Source organism: Narcine bancroftii, chromosome 8, assembly GCF_036971445.1.
Source record: "Narcine bancroftii isolate sNarBan1 chromosome 8, sNarBan1.hap1, whole genome shotgun sequence".
Lineage (NCBI taxonomy): Eukaryota > Metazoa > Chordata > Chondrichthyes > Torpediniformes > Narcinidae > Narcine > Narcine bancroftii.
In genome coordinates this window covers 49962778-49980916 of record NC_091476.1, presented here as the reverse complement: position 1 = coordinate 49980916, position 18139 = coordinate 49962778, and the positions used below count along the sequence as shown (strand labels likewise).

Here is an 18139-nt window from a genome sequence, read left to right as displayed (position 1 = left end):
GGGGGAGTTTAAATAGGGTGAAGAGCTGCATATTTCTCCTCTCCCCATCGTCCCGGCCCCCAAAAGCCGGGCAGGCTGACACACGGCCGCCACCAGACGAGCGGACACCGAGCGAGAGGCCCAGGCCCCGCCGCCGCCGCACCCGCTAGGCCCAGGCCCTGTCATCCCGCACAATACAACCGACTGACTCCGCACCCTTCGCTCCCGGCCACTTGCCCTGCTAACGGCGGTCTGTCCCCGGTCACCAGCTCCCACTCAGGCCCGGCCCGAAGCCTCGGCCTCCCGTCTGCCGAACAACAGCTCACGCTCGCCGTCCTGGCCGATGCAACTGCGCGGCACTCAACAACCGCCGCTTCTGCGCAAGCGCGGCTGCCGGCAGCCGGGCGCGGGGCTCGAAAACCTTGGTGCCCTGCAGCCCAGGGTGAGTGAGAACACACCTGGGGGAACTGAGCAGGTCGTGCTGTATCCAGAGGAGACAAACATGCATTGCCTTCCTGTCTGGCCTGAGCCCTTCTTCAAGGAAGGTGCAAAAAAAAAAACAACCAGGAAATTGTGTAATTTGGGAGAAGAATCCAGACCAGCAAAAGGTGTTAGTAGATACAATGTGGGGGGTGGGGGGTGGGGGGGTGAGATGAGAATTAATCATGTCTGTGGGAAGGGAGAGACAGAGTTGGGGGAAAGTGGCAGAATAATTAGGGGAGGGGGGTTTAACGAAAGCCAGGGAAGTTGATTTTTCTTTTACTTTATTTATTCGTTCAAAAAAACAAATAATATATGACATATGCAGTAGTTTAACATGAACATGAATGTTTTTTTAATATATAAAAAAAGAAAAGAAAAGGACCCCCCCTTAAGCTAACTCTTCTAAGGAGAGACATAAAAAAAGAAAAAAGGAAAGAATATTAAAGAAAAAGTTAAATATACATATTGAAATCTAGTCAATATAAATTGAAATGTAAATATTCCGAGTATAACAGCCACTTATTAATAAAAAAAATTATAATTATCATGCGAAACATACATAATTTTTCCATTATTAAACAATATTTCATCTCATTATGCCATCTATTAATATCAATCATATTTGTATCTTTCCACATACTAGCAATACATTTTTTCGCTACAGATAAAGCTAAATATACAAAAGCAATCTGGAACTTATCTAATCCCAAACCTTTCAGAGGTTGCAAACTACCCAATAAAAATACTGTTGGATCTAAAACTACTTTAATCTTATACAGGTATTCTAAAAATGATTGAATTTACTTCCAAAAAGATTGTATATGTATTCATAACCAAACAGCATGAAAAAAAGTTCCAACCGTATCACCACATCTAAAACACAAATCTGTTTCATTAAAACCATATTGTTTTAATATTTCAGGTGTCAAATATAGTTGATGTAAAAAACTGTAATTAATCATTGCATAACGTGCATTTATCAATCTAGTTACACTATCATAACAGATCATCTTCAGAACAAATAAAACCAATATCCGCTTCCCATTTAATTTTAGATCTATCCCAACCCTTTTTATCCATACCATCCTGTAATATTTGATACAGAGATGAAATATAAATCTTCTCTGGTACCTTCATAAGAAAAGTCTCAAATTTAGTCATTTTAGGTAAAATCATATCTCTACCAAAGATCGAATTTGATAATAAAGAAATAAAGAATTCTTATCAATTCCAAAATCTTCCCTCGTCTGATTAAATGATAAAAACTTACCCTCTTTAAAACAATCTCCCAAATTTTTCACACTTTTAAATCTCCAATGCAATAAACTTTGATTATGTATTGAAAAAAAAAGTTGATTATTATACAACGGAGTCAAAGCCAATAATTTACCCCTCGAGCCTATCATTTTATTTTTCTTTATCCATAACTTCATTAAATGTTTTAGTATAGGCACATTATATTGTTGTAACAAATTTATATTCCACCTAAACAAAAATTGATGTATTTCAAATTCAGAAATACTTGCCATCTCAATTTTAGCCCAACTAGGAGGCCGTACCAAATCCATCAATGAACTAATAAATTTAAGTTGGGCTGCTTCATAATAATTTTGAAAATGTGGTAAACATAGTTCCCTAACTCATAATTTCCAAGTTAATTTATTTAAAGCTACTCTTGAATATTTACCCCTCCATAAAAACTCCCTAACCACTTTATTCAAATCTCAAAAAAAAAATTTTATCAAGTAAATACGGAATAGATTGAAACAAATATTGTAAACGCGGAAAGGTATTCATCTTAATTGTATTTATCCTTCCCATTAAATTAATAGATAAATCTGTGCATTTAATCAAATCAGTTTTAATTTTTTTCATTAATGGAGCATAATTTAATTTATATAAAGATTGATAATTAACACTCAAAATTATACCCAAATATTTAATTCAATCAGTCCACTTCAAATTAATAATATTCTTATAAACTGAATAATCTCCTTCACTTACCGGTAATATTTCACTTTTTTCCCAATTAACTTTATATCCAGAAAGATATCCATATTGTATTAAACATTCCTTCAAATGCAAAAGTGACTGAGCTGGGTTTATTAAATACACCAATACATCATCAGCAAATAAATTAATTTTATACTCCTCATCTAAAACTTTCATTCCTTGTATCTGTGTATTTTGTCTTATCAACTGTGCTAAAGGTTCAATCACTAATGCAAACAAAGCTGGTGATAAAGGACAACCTTGATGAGTTGATCGAGTTAACTTAAAAGATTCCAAAATCAAACCATTCGTCAATACTCTAGCTACCGGTTTGCTATATAGAGCCCTAAGCCAACCAATAAAAGGACCAAACTTAAATTTCTCCAAAACTTTAAACAAAAAATTCCATTCAACGCTATCAAATGCTTTTTCTGCATCTAAGGATATCACCATCAGGTGATCTAAAGATTGTCAAAATCTATTAATCAAAATAATCACGTGCAAAATGTTATCTGAAGCATATCTATTCTTTATAAAACCTGTTTGATCAATATGAATCAACTTGGGTAAAAATTTAGCCAATCTATTCGCTGATATTTTAGCTATTATTTTATAATCTACATTTAACCACAAAATTGGTCTATATGAAGATACTTTCAAAGGATCTCTATCTTTTTTAGGAATTGCTGTAATTAAAGCACTAGAACAAGACTCTGGTAATTCATAATGTTCTCCAACTTGACGTAGTTCATCATTTATATTAATGATTTGGATGATGGGGTGGTTAACTGGATAAGTAAATACGCAGACGATATGAAGATAGGGGTAGTGTTGAATAGCGAGGAAGGTTTTCAGGGATTACAGAGGGATTTGGTTTGTCTGGAGTGTTGGGCTGAAAGATGGCAGATGGAATTTAATGTAGAGAAGTGTGAGGTGCTTCATTTCAGTAAAAATAATCGAAATAGGTCATATGTAGTAAAGGGGAGGACATTGGGGAATGCACAAGAACAAAGAGATCCTGGAGTTATGGTCCATCATTCCTTGAAGGTGGATTCTCATGTTGACAGGGTGGTTAAGAAGGCATTTGGTATGCTCGCCTTCATAAATCATAGCATAGAATATAGGAGCTGGGAAGTGATGCTGCAACTGTTTAAGGCATTGGTGAGGCCAGGTTTGGAGTATTGTGTTCAGTTCTGGTCTCCAAATTATATGATGGATATAGATAACGTGGAGAGGGTGCAGAGAAGATTTACTAGGATGTTGCCTGGCTTAAAATACCAAGAGCACAGAGAAAGATTGAAGAGGTTAGGACTTTATACATTGGAACGTAGACGGTTGAGAGGGGATTTGATAGAGGTGTTTAAAATTATGAAGGGAATAGCTGGATATATAGATGGAAAGGAGGGGATTAGAGGGTTATGGGGGAGAATAGGTGGGGGGAGCTAGCAGAGTTGTTTGAGTGAACCGGCGTGGACTTGTAGGGCCGAGATGACCTGTTTCCATGCCATAAACTGTTATATGGTTAGATGGTTATATTACATACCCAAACACTGTTGATAAATCATCATAAAAAAATTTATAAAATTCAACCGAAAATCCATTATCACCAGGCGATTTACCATTCAGCATTTCCAGCATAGCCATTTTAATTTCCGAATCAGTTAATGGTTCTTCTAACTCCTGTATATCTGCATCCTCTAATATTGGTAAATTCAACTGTGATAAAAAAAAACAATCGATCCAGTTTCTTGTTTTCCTTTTTATATAACTTTTTATAAAATAAATAAAATTCTGTCTAACAGCATTAATAGTCCTCTAAATCTGTTCTTTCTTTAATTGCCACGTCAATACCTTATGTGCTTTCTCTCCCCATTCATAATACCGTTGTTAGTCCTATTAATCACACATTGAAATTGATAAGATTGCAAAGTATTATATTTCAATTTCAGCCTAGATAATTCTATTTTCTGATCTTTCATCTTTCTGAAATTCCTTTTCTAACTCATCGATCTGTTTCTCTAATTCAAGACTCTGATTTAATTGATTCTTTTTTATTTTAGAAGTATAACTAATTATTTGTCCTCTCAAATAGGCTTTCATAATACAAACTTACTTTGAACAGAATTAGAATTTTCTTTCAAAAAAAATTAATTTGTTTTTTCAAAAAATCAATAAATTCCATATTTTTAACAACATTGTATTAAATCTCCACCGATAAGCTATTTGAGTTTTCTCAGAAGTTCCATATGTAAAATATCACAAAGAATGATCCGAAATCACCCTACTTTTATATTCCACTTGTATTTTCCCTTGTAAATGTGCCAATACTAAAAAGAAGTCAATCCTTGAAAACGATTCATGTCCAGATGAATAAAAGGAAAAATCTTTCTCTGTTGGATTAAGACATCTCCAAATATCTACTAAATTATGATCTTTCATCAACACTTGGACCTGAATTGCCATCTTGGATTTTTTAACTTTCTTCGGAAATTTATCTAATAAAGGTTCCAAAACACAATTAAGGGAAGTCGATATTAATGCCGTCCAGTTGGAGGATGTCCAGTCGGAAGATGTGTTGTTCCTCCAATTTGCAGGTGGTCTCAGTCCAGATGGCATTAATATCAACTTCTCTGACTCTCGTTAACAAACCCTGCCCACACCCCACATTCCTTCCCTGTCATCCAGTCCTGTCTCTCCTGACACAAACATGATAAATTCTTACCTCGCCCCTTATCATACCTTTTGTTGGTCTGGATTCCACCCCCAGCCCAGCACTGCCTGAACTCTCAGATTTCCTGAAGAGGGGGTGAGAAAAAGGAAAAGGAAATGTCACTGTGTATATTTTAATGATGAACATTTGTATATATTGTTATTGATATGGTTCACTGTGCAATAAACAAAAAAAACTCTGAGATTTCTTGCTTCTGGCTCATTCTTCTTATTCCTTGAAAAAGGGCTCAGGCCCAAAATGCCAGCAATATATCTGGACTGGCTGAGCTCCTCCAGCATTTCGGTGTGTTTTCACAAGTATTCACCCAGACCATGGCTTACCTCAGTGCCACTTTCCTGCATTCTTCGTTATATAAATGTTCATGCATTTTTTTCCTGAACAATACTCAGATGTACATGAAATATGCAAATTTGCAGATGCTGTGACGGTCGTAAAAACACATTGAAATACTGGAGGAACTCAGCCGGTCTTCCAGTGTTCTTAGGAAACAAAGATATATTGCTGACGTTTCGGACCTGAGCCCTTCTTCAAGGAATAAGCAAAAAACAAGAAATCTCACAATACACACAATGCCACAATGCTGGCTGGGGAAGGAGTCCAGACCAACAATAGGTGTTAACTGGACATGATAAGGGGAAAGGAGAGAATTGAGTTTGCCTGAGTGAAAGGAGACAGGGAAAAGGGAGAGGGACAGAGCTGGGAGAAGGTGACGGGGGAAGAAGTGGGGGGGAGAGGGGTAAAAGCCAAAGAAGTTGATATTAATGTCATTTGATTGAAGAGTGCCCAGTCAGAAGGTGGGATGTTGTTCCTCCATTTCCAGGTGGTCTCAGTCTGGCAATGCAGAGGACCATTGACAGAAATATTTGCAAGGGAATGGAATGAGGAACTGAAATGGGAAATCCATGCTGTTGCGGCAGACAGAGCCAAGATGCACAACAAATTGATCTCCCAGTCTGCACCCAGTCTCTCCAATGTAAGAGGAGACCACAATTGGAGCATCGAATCCTATAGATGACCCCTGCAGATTCACAAGCATGAGACCATGGACAGACAGGTCAGCAAGAGAATAGGATAGGGAATTTAACTGAATGGCCACTGGGAAGTCCATGCTATCATGGGGATTCTGAGATTTCCTGTTTTTTGCTCTTTGTGCTTATTCCTCGAAGAATGGTTCAGCCCGAAATGTCAGCAATATATCTTTGTCTCCTATGGACACTGAATGGCCAGCTGAGTTCCTCCAGAATTTTGGTGTATTTTTACTACAAACCCAGTGTCTGCAGACTTTCGTGTTTCACTCAACCAAGGGTCAGAGCAGCAGGAGGACCAATATAATGCATCCCTGTCAGTACCCAGTAGTCACCCAAACCATGGCTTACCTCTGCATCCTTCATTATATAAACATTCACACATCTTTGTCCTGACCATAACTCAGATCCCCATGGAACAATTCCAAAGAATATCCTTCATCCAGCTGAGCATTGGTTTTTTTTTTATCCCGAGTGGCCTACCTCTAACTTTGGTCACTGACCCTCTCCCTCCTCCCCCCCCCCCCCCCCACCCCCGGCTTTGGAAACTCAAGGGAAATTATCAATCCTCCTATTTTGTCATAAATTATGCTGATGAAACCACAGCAGGGGGTTGTATAAAAAGAGATGATGAGCCAGCATACAGGAGGGAGATTGAAAATTTGGTTGAATGGTGACTCCTAAGCATTAAACTCGGAGTCTCATTTAAGAATTCTTACTTTGCACATTATTTATTAATGCACATGTTTTCTGTATTGCACAGTTATTTTGTTTACACTTTTTTTGTACATCTTTTCTTCAGTACAGTTTTTTGCACTACTGATAAGTAGAAATTCTGCCAGGCCTGCAGGAAAAAGAATCTCAAGGTTGTATGAGATATCTTGTGGCAAACCATGTCACTCCATTATCAAACCGGCATCCATAGTTGCGGGCCCCCACAGGATCAGGACTTCCCGGTGGTTGGGGTGGAGGAGGGCTCAAAGAACTCTGGGAGGCATGTGACTTCAGAGGTCAGGTGATGGTGATAGCGGGCCAATTGTCATTATTGAAACTCCTGCGAAAATTCCATTAAACAATTCTGTTGGTCAGCACACTGACAATTTCTGTTGTACTTTATTCACTGCACCATTCACTACATTGGTGACCAGGATGGTCCAAAAGAAATTTTGGACCTCACTATGGATGCGCAGAATGCTGTTGCGCTCAAACTTCCAGTATTTTGGGCCTCAGAGCCACATATCTGGTTTGAGCAGGCCGAGGCCAAGTTCCATCTACGCCAGATTACTGCCACAAAATACTACTATGTCATTGCATCACTGGACCAAGACAATGTGGGGTGTATTGTTGATTTCTAATGCCAGCCTCCAGCCAATGACAGGTAAAAAGCCATCAAAGTCCTACTCATACATATTTTTGGCCTTTCCCAATGCAACAGGGCAACATGACTTCTCCATATGGACAGCCTGGGCGACCGCACTCCTTCCGAACTAATGAATGGGATGCTGGCGCTCATGGACAGACACAGGCCCTGCCTACTTTTCAAGCATATTTTTCTCAACCAAATGCAAGAAGACATCCATTTGCTGTTTGCAGATGAAAACTTTAATGACCCCTGTTGCTTAGTAGCCTGTGCTAATGAGTTATGGCACACTACGCAGTGTGATAGACCTTTGGTTGGGCATGCAGCGATGCCTTGGCAAAAGGCACGAACCTTGCCCATCTGGATAACATGCGGCATCAGACTCGACCGGACGCAGGCGAAGACAGAGCAGTGGTGTTATTACCATCAGAGATGGGGAGCTGCAGCCCGCTGCTGACATTCTCTCTGCACGCATCCAGGAAATGCCAAAGCCAGCATCGGTAGTGGCCACGACACAAGAACAATCTCCTTTTCCTCTGGGATGGACACTCAGGCTGTCAGTTCTTGGTCAACACTGAAGCGTAAGTTAGTGTGCTTCTACCCCACCCCCACCCCTGCCATCCTAGATACACGTTCAGGAAAGAAGGGCCCTCCTCTCACGGCTGCCACAACAGCAATATCCGGACGTAAGGGTCATGGACAATTCCACTCAATTTCGGCTTGTCACAGTTCAGCTGGTCCTTCACCATTGCCAATGTATCACAGCCATTCCTGGGAGCTGATTTTTTTGTGAGCACATTCCCTTCCAGTAGATCTCAAAGGTCATCACTTAATTAATTCAAAGACTTTTGATTCCCTCGCCTTGCACCCCACAGCGTCGCCCACACCTTGCCTCAACTCAGAATCCTAGCGGAATTCCCCAGCATTATTACTCTGCAGTTCTCGACGGCCCAACTGAAATACGGAGTACAGCGCCATATTCTGACTAATGGACGTCCCCTCCATTCTCGATAAATTGTAGTTGGCTAAAGACAAGTTCCGACATATGGAAGAAATGGGGATTGTTCACTGCTCCTACAGCCCTTGGGCATCACCGCTGCATTTGTTACCTAAGGTGTCTGGAGAGTGGAGACGTTGTGGGAACTATCAGTGTCTGAATGAGATCACTGCAGCGGATCACTACCCGGATCCCCATATATAGGATCTCTCTGTGATCCTTCACGGTGCTAAGATTTTCTCCAATATCAACCTGGTGTGCAAGTACCATCAGATCCCAATTCACCCAGAAGACATTCCTAAGGCTGCCTCGATTACCCCACTTAGGCTATTTGAATTCCTCCTTATGCCTTTTGGTTTAAAAAAATGTGGCCCAGACATTTCAACGTTTAATGAACACAGTTACCCAGGGCCTGGATTTCCTATTCGTTTATTTGGACCACATCTTTATTGCCAGCACTCATGGCAGCAGTGCTGGGCCCATCTCCGTCAACTACGTCAGCAGTTAGATGACCAAAGTTAGCAATCAACCTGGCCAAATCCCAGTTGGGCCTCACATCAATTGATTTCCTCAGCGACCACATCAGACAGAATGGAACGATTCCACTACTTTCCAAGGTTGAGGCCATTCTCAAATTTCCAAAACCGTCTACCATCAAGGGCCTGCAGGAGTTTGTTGGTATGATTAACTTTTACCATCGTTTTGTGCCAGCTGCAGCCAAAGTTATGCAGCCACTTTTCAAACTCTTGTCTGGACATCCCAAGATCGGACAGAATGACGGCTCCATGTTTGTTATAGACATTGGTGGCAGGCAAGAAACAGTTTCAGTAGATCACCTTAAGCCGGCACATGTGGACTGAGATCAGCCAGTATAGGTGGAATGTCACCAGCGCAGGGGATAACCACCAGCCTGTTCTAACCATATAGGTGAGACTCCTCGAACTCCGATTCTGGGATGGGGGTTATGTGGTGAATCGCGCTACTCCATTATCATAGATGTGGGCTCCCGCAGGATCAGGATTTCCTGGTGGCCGGTGGAGGGGCACAAAGAACTCTTAGAGGCACGTGGCTTCAGATGGTGATAGTGTGCCAACTGTAATTATTTTAATTCCTGCAAATATTCCATAATACAGTTCTGTTGGTTCAGCGAACAGACAACTGTTGTGCTTTATTCACTGCACCACTCGCTACAATCTGACAATAAGTCTGAACTTTAAACTATAACTTTTTCTCTTTCAATTAATTCACAGAACACAGAAATCTACAACGCAGTACAGACTCCACAGCCCAGTGTTGTGCCAACCTAATCACCTACTCCAACAACTGGCCAGAATTTCCTACTGCATCACCCTCCATTTTTCTCAGTCCAATGTACGTATTCATTCGTCTCCTCAAAGATCCTATTTTACTTGCCTTCACCACTGTTGCTGGCAGTGCATTCCATGCTCCCATCAATCACTTAAAAAACTTACATCCCCCTATACTTACTCCCAAGCACGTAAAAACTATGCTGCTTCACGTTAACTATTTCAACCCTGGGAAAAAGCTTCTGGCCATTCACATGATCAATGCCTTTCATCATCATGTAGACTTCTATCAGGTCACACCTCTGTCGATCCAAGAAGAAAAGATCAACTTCCCCCAACGTATCCTCATAAAGCTCCAATCCAGGCAGAATCCATGTAAATCTCCTCTGCACTCTATCCCTACACTCCACATTTTTCCCGTTTCTCTTATTTGTTCTTTCCTCAAAGGACAACAACCCCACACACCTCCAGTGATCGTTCATAAATTGCTCTTGTCCCACTAAACTTATCTCTTAATTTTCACCATGGAGTTCCATTCCTTCTGCACCTCCATTCCCCTAAAGGAAAATCTTAGGGTACTCTTCTTCTGATTCTCCTATGTCTGGCTGACTTAGGTCTTAACAAACAAGTCTTTTGTTAATTCCTGTTACTTTATACAATTCAAATATATAACACCCTCATGGGCTTCAGTTTTGCCTGCCTTTTCACTGACAGTACAGCAATCCTTGATCCAAGGCTACTCTGGTATTACTTCACACATCCACTATATCGACAACTGCATTGGTGGTAATCATCAATTTTATTAACTTTGCTACTAACTTCACCTCTCCCTCAAATTCACTTGGACCATTCTTGACATCTCTTTTCCCTTTCTGGAACCATGTCTCCATCTCAGGAGACAAACAATCCACTGGCATTTATCATAAATCCACTGACCCCACTGCAAGCTCAACTACACATCCTCCCACTATCTTTTGTAAACAATAATATCTCTTTTTCTGTTTCTCCATCACGTCTGTTCTCAAGATGATGTTTTCAGTCCTAGGTCAACTGAATTGTTAATTTTCAGGAAATGTGGTTTTCCATCTCCTGTAGTTCATGAAGGCCTCACCTGCACCTTCTCCACTTTCTGCACATCTACCATCACCCCACCTCTACTGAAACAGATCCCTCGGTCCTTATCTTTCAGTCTCCACCTGCAGCAGACAGGTCTTTGCCATTTCTGCCAGTGACAATTTCATCACCTCAATTTTCCCCTTCCCTTTCTGCAGGGTCCACTCTCATTAGGCACTTTCAGATGGCCAAAATATCCTGATGTAAAGCCGCATATTCTACCCTTATGCGGCAGTCGGGAGGCCACTTGAAAGAGCAGGAGGAACCTCTGAGGTGCACTTTTCAACCCTCCTCTGAGAGGGATAATTGCCAGAGCACTGAAGTCCCCCAGGCACTTGAATGCAGCCCCCTGAAAGCAGCTGCTAAGGGGATAACAATCAACTGGCGAGCACCTGACAGACCCTCTCCCCGCTGCCCCCGGTGTGGTACATCAGGACAGGGGCAGCCGGCACAGGGCATCAGGGCTGGGGCGGGCGGTGCGGGACGTCAGCGCTGGGGTGGGCAGTGTGGGATGTCAGTACCGGCTGCCCCAGCACTATCCCGAAGGGACAGGAGCCAGAGTGCGCTCCGAGGCACCTCCTGTACAGCTGTCCCTTTCAGGTGGCCAGCACTTCGCTTTTAGTGCTGCCACCTGAGCGACCATTCTACAGGTCTGAATCTGCTTCTGCAGGCGCATTCTTGGCAGAGAATGCACCTGAAAGCGGATAATAAATTCCTGACCTCCCTCACCCCCCCAACCACTCCATGTCTCCTGGGACTCTTACCTACAAACATACAAGGTGTCACACTTGTCTTTATATCATCTTCCTCACCACAATTTGGGGACCTAAAGAGACCTGGCAAGAGAGTCAGAGGTACGTGCAATTTTTTTTCATGCAAAGTAGTGGCAATTCAATCTCTCTCTCTCTCTCTCTCTCTCTCTCTCTCACACACACACACACACACACACACACACAGATGTCAATAAGATGATCATTGACTTCAGGGAGGTGGAGGGGTTGGTGGGAGTAGAGTCCAGACCCTTGTCCACATATGTGGTAACCTGCCCAAATGACTATCAAGCAGTGGCACTCATATCAGTGAGGAAGTGCTTTGAGAGGCTGGTGTTGAAGGATATTAGCCCCTGTCAAAGCTGCGACATGGATCTGTTCCAATTTGCCCACTGCAACAACAGACTACAGCAGACTCCAACTCACTGGCTCTACACAAAACCCTGGAACACCTGGTCAGCAAAGATGCATGCATCAGGATGCTCTTTATTGGCTACAGTTTGGTATTCAACACCATCCTCCCATCAAACTGATCAGCAAACTCCAAGACCTGGGCCTCAGTACCCTACTGAGTAATTGAATCCTACATGTCTGTACATGGCCTCATGCACTGTCAACTAAGACCACCTGCAAATCACCTCACATTCCATCTTGGTACCCTCCAACCAGAAGACCTTAACATCAACTTCTCCTGCTTCCATTCCTATCCCGATATCCCCCCCCCCACCCACCTTGATCTCTGCTTGTTGTTAACTCGGCCTGCAACATCACGGGGCAGTATCTTAAAAAAGTAGCCTCTATCCTCAAGGACCCCCACCTACCAGGCCATGCCCTCTTCACTCCATTGGGAAAAAGGTACAGGAGCCTAAAGATGAGCACTCCATGCCACGAGGACAGCTTCTTACCCGCTGCCATCAGATTCCTGAATAATCAATGAACCACCGCCTTTTTGTGCACTATTTTTTATTTATTGTTGTGAGGTGGTTTATATGAATGTACTGCACTGTGATGTTTCCACAAAGCAATGAATTTCATGACTTGTTCATAAGAATAAATTCTGATTTCTCCTTTCTCCAACTCTGGTCTCTTTCTCTCTTTCCTTTTCTGTCGTCTTTCACCCAGCTCTGCATTCATAGTCACCTTCTCATCTCCATGGCCAATTATCACCTTTTGTCTGTTGCCCTGTTCTTTCTCACCTAGACTTTTAATTCAGACGCCTGATTGCTTCTTGGCTCAGGGCCAAACTTATCAGTTGTACATCTTTACCTCCTACAGACGCTGCAAGACCTGCTGAGTTCCTCCAACATTTTTGTGCTTTCAGTGCAGACATTTGTGCTTCACACCAAAACCAAGAGGCTAATTGTAGACTTTAGGACAAGAAAACCAGAGGTGAATAATCTTGTGACCATTGGAGGAGTCAGAGATGGAAAAGGTGAGCACATTTAAATTCCTGGGAGTCAGTTTCTCGGAGGGCCTTTCCTGCTCCCAACATATGAATCCCATCGTGAAGAAAGCATGTCAGTGCCTCTGTTTCTTCAAAGTTTGCAGAGGCTTATTATGACATTGGAAACCTTGCAGATGTGTAGTGAAATGTGAGCTGACTGGCTGGATCTCGGCCTGTTATGGGGGCATCAAGCCCTGCAAAAGTAGTGGCACAGCCTAGTATATCACAGGCAAAACTCTTTCCACCATCAAGAAAATCTACATAGATCACTGCAGCAGTAATCATCAAGGACCCGGGACTTGCTCTATTCTCACTGCTGCCATCAGTAAAGAGGTATAGGTGCCTTGAGACTCATACTACTGGGTTCAGGAACAGTTCCTACCTCTCTACCATCAGGCCTCTAAATAATAGATTAAAATCAGACTCATTCAAAGACTCTTACTTTCCTCATTCTTTATTACTGAATAATTAAATTTTTTCCCAGCATTGCACAGTTTGTTTACATTTTTTTATTGTTTACAGTTATTGATAAGTTGAAATTTTGCCTCGCCCACAGGAAAAACAGGGTGTATGTGATGTCATGCATGTATTCTAACAATAAATTTGAACATCAATGGCACTAAAATGAAAAAAGTAGATCACCTAAAATTGTTAGGAATGAAATCTTCTGATGACCTGACCTGGGACCAGTGCATTGATGTGCTTGTCGAGAACGTTCACCGATACCTTCAGTTTCTAAGAAGACAAAGGAACTTTAAGAATGTGCCCCTTGACCCTCAATAATTTCTGCAGGTTTACCATTTAAAGCACCTATTCTCAACAGGAGCCATACTCCAGAATGAAATCATAAAATAATTTTGATGTAGTCAGTAGGAGAGACGTACAGAAGAAACCAACAGAATGACTGCTTCACAGGAAAAAGTGCCCCCAAAACCAAGCAGAGTCCTAAGGGGCCCATGGCCCAAAAAGGTTGAGAAAGGCTCGTCCAAAGCCTACTTGCTGGATGCATCATAGTGTAGTATGAGAGCAGCTCTGTTCAAGATCAGAAACTGCAAAAGGTAATGAAGATATATATTACACAAACTTCCCTTCCTTCATTTAAGTTAATTTAGCCTCCCACTGACTAGAAAAGGCAGCCAACATCAGACCACAAACACACTCTCTTCTCCCTCCTGCCATCAAGAGTGGGAAGTTAAGAATGTGAAATCATGCACCAATAAGTTTGTTCCCTTCAGCCATATTCTATCCTTGCTTGGTGCTAATTGATCTTCCTTTTGAATGTAATCCCACACTATGGCATATGGAAATGCATTTCCTTAGGAAAAAACATCACTTGGGGGGGGAAACCTGACACATTGGTTAAAGTGTGGCAACCCTATCTGAAATACACGGGCACGTAGATTGACTAGCTCCCCCTCCTTGTGAAATATGGATATTATAAAAACCTGTCCCAGTAGGAAAAGGATTGGGGTTAAGGAAATGGAACAGAAAACCTTCTTTTTAACCCTTTTAGTTTGTTTTATTTTAGTTTCATTTTTTTCTTTTATTTCTTACTTGGGTGATTTCTTTAATTAGGTTGTTTTTTTTAGGTCTTTGATGGGGGCTCTGAATCCCACTTGTATTTATATAATGTATTTGTGGGCAAGTGGGGGGGGGGGAACAAAACACAGACTCTGTACATTCCATGTATTGATGGTTGAAATTAATTTGAGTCTGTAAAAACTTAAAATCAAATATTCAAAAGAAAATTGTCCTTTTTACAAGGCTGCATTAAGATTGATCTGTTCAGAGAAGAACCCTTTTCATTAGATGAGGTATGTTGTGTCCTCTTGAGAAAGTATTGAATTGGGGGAGGGTTAATTAGAATGGTACTAGGCAGGAACTGAAGAGCATTAATTGGGAACAGCACAGCAGAATTGTGGAGGTTGTTTAGGGATCACTTGCATGAGTTTCTGGATAATTTGGAGTGAAACATGAAAGTCTGGAGACGCTGTGATTGGAGTAAAACAGAGAGATGCTCAAAGAACTCAGCCGGTCTCGCAGCGTCCATCAGAGGTAAAGATATTACTGACATTTTGGCCTACTGCTGAGACAGGGAAAGGAAGGTAGTAGGGTGAGGTGGAACATTGTGGCACGATTAATGACCTCCCACAGACATGAAGCAAGAAGTCAAAGGCTTTATTGATCAGAAAACCTTGGCATGCCTCTACATGCTGCTGGCTCACGTCCAAGGCAGGTATGAGGGAGGAGACTAGGGCTCTTGGCCTTTATTAGGGATCTTATGGGGAGAAGCAACAGGTACAGAAGGCAGGCCAGCCTGCCCAGCCCAGTGAGGTCATGCCTGCAGTACCCCGTTCCATCACAAAAATTTTGACAAGAAGAAGGAAGTATTTATATATAAAGTTTAGGAAGCAAAAATCAGGCAGGGCTCTTGAGAATGATATGGTAGTTGGGAAGAAACTGAAGAGACAAAGGGCTGGAAGAGACATGAGATGGTGCAAGTTGGATGAAGGGGAAAAGCCATTCTACTCGTATGTGAAACACAGAAAGATGACCCAAGTGAGGGAAGGACTGCTTAGGATAAAATGGGGAAACATGTCTAGAGGACATGGGGTGGTTCTTTCATGAATACTTTTCTTCAGTGTTCATGAGGGAAATGCTTATCCGTATTCCTCGAAGAAGGGCTGAAACCCGAAATGTCAGGAATATATCTTTGTCTCTTAGGGACGCTGAAAGACTGGATGAGTTCATACAGCATTTTGGTGTGTTTTAATTACAATCACAGCATCTGCAGATTTTTGTGTTTCACTTGTCAGCTTAAAACAGGCTGATAGACTGGAGAAAGAGGTAGTTTTGGAGCTTCTTTTTTAAAAAACTTTATTTAAAGATTTTATCACAAGAATAAAGAGAAAAAATGCATTTAAAGAAAAGATAAAAAATAAAATAATAAAATTATAATACAACATTAGTAACCTAACTTAAATCCGACTAACCCCCCCAATAATCACAACACAACATTAATGGCCTAATTTAAATCAGTCTAACCCCCCCCCCACATATACGGCCACTAAAAAAAAAATAAAATCAATATTAAAAAAAAAACACCCTTCCCCCCCAAAATAAAGAGTGAAGAGTTAGTAAAATTAATAAAATTATATATATGTAAAAAAAACACTCACCAACAAGAAAAATAATAATGAAAAAAAAAGAATCATCAAATCTAAAATATCACACTTAAAAACATATTTAAGTCAAACTTAATTGCATGTACTTAACAAATGGAGTCCACTTCAGCTTATAAAAAGACATCTTATCTTGAATTGAAAAAGATATCTTTTCCATAATTAAACAGGATTTCATCTCTAAACACCACCTATCCAAAGTTAATATATTTCTATCTTTCCAAGTAAGCGCTATACATTTCTTGGCCACCGCTAAGGCTAAATAGATAAAAGAAATCTGATAATCATTTAATCCTAAGTCAATTAATGATTTCATATTCCCTAATAAAAATATATCAGGATCTAATACAACATAGATATTATATAAACTATTAAATATTGATTGAATACCTTTCCAAAACTGTTGCAATCGATCACAAAACCAAACAGTATGTAAAAAAGTATTAGCCGTCTGATCACAGCAAAAACAACAATCTAACTTACTAAGACCAAATTTTTTTAATTTCTCTGGTGTTAAATATAATTGATGTATAAAATTATAATTAATCATCGCTAATCTAGCATTAATCAATTTCCGAATACTATTTTAACAAATTTCCATCCAGGCTTCTTCAGCTATTGTAGAACCTAAATCTTTTTCCCATTTCAACTTATCTTTATCCCAATCTTTCTTACTTTCATTTTCTTGTAAAATACAATATAAATCAGATATATACCCCTTTTTTGGTATTGAAAGCATATTTCTCAAAACTAGTTTCAGGTAATAGAATCATATGCCGGCCACATATCTGTTTTACAAATGATCTTAACTGGTAATACACAAATACAGAGTTTCCACTAATACCAAATTTCCTTTGTAGTTCCTCAAAAGAACATAAGCATCCTTCGAAAGAACAATCTGATAAATTTTTTATTCCTTTCCTTTCCCATTGTTTTAAAATGATATTGGAGACTGTAAAAGGAAAAAGTTGATTATTATATAATGGCAATCGCCCAGACCACTTATTTTTAAGCCCTAATTTATTAAGTTTACTCGTCCATAAATTCATTAAATGTTTCAATATTGGTACATCATCATAAGTTCGTAATAAATTTTTATTCCATCGAAACAAACATTCATGTGGAAATTTTTCTAAAATGACTGCCATTTCTATCTTTGCCCAACTAGGCGGATCCTCCATATTCATTAGAGCACTAAGAAATTTAAATTGAGCTGCCTCATAATAATATTGAAAATTTGGTAATCTTAAACCTCCAAATTGAAAATCCCACATCAACTTTCTCATTGCTACCCTCGGAAATTTTCCCTTCCATAAGAATTCTCTAACTGCTTTACATAAATCCTTAAAAAAACTTAAAAAAAAAAATAAGGAATTGATTGAAATAAATATTGTATCCGAGGAAAAATATTCATTTTTATAGTATTAATCCTCCCTAATAAACCTAAAGATAAATCCTTCCACCTAATCAAATCTAATTTAATCATTTTTATTCAGGGAAGATAATTAATTGAATATAAATCTTGATATTCTGTATTAACATTAATTCCTAAATATTTAATTTGTTTAGTTCACTTCAAATTAGTAATATTTTTATATCTTGAGTAATCATCTTTACAAATTGACAAAATTTCACTTTTGGCCTAATTTACCTTATAACCTGATAATGGACCATAATTTTCTAAAGATTCTTGAATTGCTGGTAAAGAAATATCAGGATCCACCAAGTATAATAAGACATCATCAGCAAATAAATT

At 40.1% G+C, this 18139-nt stretch overlaps 1 protein-coding gene and 1 long non-coding RNA gene across 5 annotated transcripts in view; one reads left to right on the top strand and one right to left on the bottom strand.

Annotated features, from left to right (window-relative positions):
* Positions 1–353, bottom strand: part of LOC138740673 (U2 snRNP-associated SURP motif-containing protein-like) — an 86326-nt gene extending 85973 nt beyond the window's left edge. For 3 of the 4 annotated variants that reach the window (XM_069893661.1, XM_069893663.1, XM_069893664.1), the window contains exon 1: positions 217–353. The gene's annotated coding sequence lies outside the window, so the exon portion shown is untranslated. Of the gene's footprint in view, positions 1–195 lie in introns of all 4 variants that reach the window. The other variant, XM_069893662.1, reaches the window with a different exon arrangement.
* Positions 1–13591, top strand: part of LOC138740675 (uncharacterized) — a 36532-nt gene extending 22941 nt beyond the window's left edge. Inside the window, exons 2-3 of the long non-coding RNA XR_011343110.1 lie at positions 9818–9938; positions 13033–13591. This is a non-coding gene — a long non-coding RNA (uncharacterized lncRNA). The remainder of the gene's footprint in view (positions 1–9817; positions 9939–13032) is intronic.
* The last annotated feature ends 4548 nt before the right edge of the window (positions 13592–18139 follow it).